Here is a 2,642-nt window from a genome sequence, read left to right on the forward strand (position 1 = left end):
ATTTTTTTATTTGGGCCTTTTCTATTTTTTCTGGCCTCTTTTTTTCTCTTTTTTTATTTTTCGTCCGGAGTCTCATCTCGACTTATGGGGGAATCATAGTCTCCATAATCCTTTCCTCACTGGGACAATGCTCTAATAATGATGATCATCACACTTTTATTTACTTACAACTCAAGAATTACAACTTGATACTTAGAACAAAATATGACTCTATATGAATGCCTCCGGCGGTGTACCGGGATGTGCAATGACTCAAGAGTGACATGTATGGAAGAATTATGAACGGTGGCTTTGCCACAAATATGATGTCAACTACATGATCATGCAAAGCAATATGACAATGATGGAGCGTGTCATAATAAATGGAACGGTGGTAAGTTGCATGGCAATATATCTCGGAATGGCTATGGAAATGCCATGATAGGTAGGTATGGTGGCTGTTTTGAGGAAGGTATATGGTGGTTTAAGGTACCAGTGAAAGTTGCGCGATACTAGAGAGGCTAGCAATGGTGGAAGGGTGAGAGTGCGTATAATCCATGGAGTCAACATTAGTCATAAAGAACTCACATACTTATTGCAAAAATCTATTAGTTACAGAAACAAAGTACTACGCGCATGCTCCTAGGGGGATAGATTGGTAGGAAAAGACCATCGCTCGTCCCCGACCGCCACTCATAAGGAAGACAATCAATAAATAAATCATGCTCCGACTTCATCACATAACAGTTCACCATACGTGCATGCTATGGGAATCACAAACTTTAACACAAGTATCTCTCAAATTCACAACTACTCACTAGCATGACTCTAATATTACCATCCTCATATCTCAAAACAATCATCAAGTATAACTTCTCATAGTATTCAATGCACTTTATATGAAAGTTTTTATTATATCCCTCTTGGATGCCCATCATATTAGGACTAAATTCATAACCAAAGCAAATTACCATGCTGTTTAGGACTCTCAAAATAATATAAGTGAAGCTTGAGAGTTCATCTGTTTCTACAAAATAAATACATCGCCGTGCTCTAAAAAGATATAAGTGAAACACTAGGGCAAATGACAAACTACTCCGAAAGATGTAAGTGAAGATCAATGAGTAGTCGAATAATTATGCAACTATGTGAAGACTCTCTAACATTTAAGAATTCCAGATCTTGATACTTTATTCAAACAGCAAGCAAAACAAAATAAAATAAATTGACGCTCCAAGCAGAACACATATCATGTGGTGAATAAAAATATAGCTCCAAGTAAAGTTACCGATGAACGAAGACGAAAGAGGGGATGCCTTCCGGGGCATCCCCAAGCTTAGGCTTTTGATTTTCCTTGAATATTACCTTGGGGTGCCTTGGGCATCCCCAATCTTAGGTTCTGTCCACTCCTTATTCCATAGTCCATCGAATCTTTACCCAAAACTTGAAAACTTCACAACACAAAACTTAACAGAAAACTCGTAAGCTCCATTAGTATAAGAAAATAAATCACCACTTAGGTACTGTTTTGAACTCATTCTAAATTCATATTGGTGTAATATCTAATGTATTCCAACTTCTCTATGGTTCATACCCCCCGTTACTACTCATAGATTCATCAAAATAAGCAAACAACACATAGAAAACAGAATCTGTCAAAAATAGAACAGTATGTAGTAATCTGGATCAAACGTATACTTATGGAACTCATAAAATTCTCAAATAAATTGGTGGACCTGAGGAATTTATCTATTAATCATCTGCAAAAATAATTAACTAAATAGCACTCTCCAATAAAAAATGGCAGCAAATCTCGCGAGCGCTAAAGTTTCTGTTTTTTACAGCATGATCGCAAAGACTTCACCCAAGTCTTCCCAAAGGTTATACTTGTCACAAACACTAATTAAAACATAAAACCACATCTAAACAGAGGCTAGATGAATTATTTATTACTAAACAGGAGCAAAAAGTAAAGAACAAGAATAGGATTGGGTTGCCTCCCAACAAGCGCTATCGTTTAACGCCCCTAGCTAGGCATGATGATTTCAATGATGCTCACATAAAGGATAAGAATTGAAACATAAAGAGAGAATCATGAAGAATATGACTAGCACATTTAAGTATAACCCACTTCCTATGCATAGGTATTTTGTGAGTAAACAACTTATGGAAACAAGAATCAACTTGCATAGGAAGGTAAAACAAGCATAACTTCAAAACTTTAAGCACATAGAGAGGAAACTTGATAGTATTGCAATTCCTACAAGCATATATTCCTCCCTCATAATAATTTTCAGTAGCATCATGAATGAATTCAACAATATAACCAGCACCTAAAGCATTCTTTTCATGATTTACAAGCATAGAATTTTTATTACTCTCCACATAAGCAAAATTCTTCTCATTCGGAATAGTGGGAGTATCATAAGAGACTCGAATACTATAAATTGTTTCCACATTAAAAGAGCAATATTGAGAAAAAGGGTAATCATAATCATGACAAGTTTTATAAATATAATCACTACTTTTTATAGCATAAGTATCATCACAATAATCATCATAGGTAGGAGGCATGCTATCATCATTAGAAATTTGCATATCAAAACTTGGGAGACTAAAAATATCATCTTCATTAAACGTAGCATCCCCAAGCTTGGGACAAA

This window comes from Triticum dicoccoides, chromosome 7A (genome assembly GCF_002162155.2).
Source record: "Triticum dicoccoides isolate Atlit2015 ecotype Zavitan chromosome 7A, WEW_v2.0, whole genome shotgun sequence".
NCBI lineage: Eukaryota > Viridiplantae > Streptophyta > Magnoliopsida > Poales > Poaceae > Triticum > Triticum dicoccoides.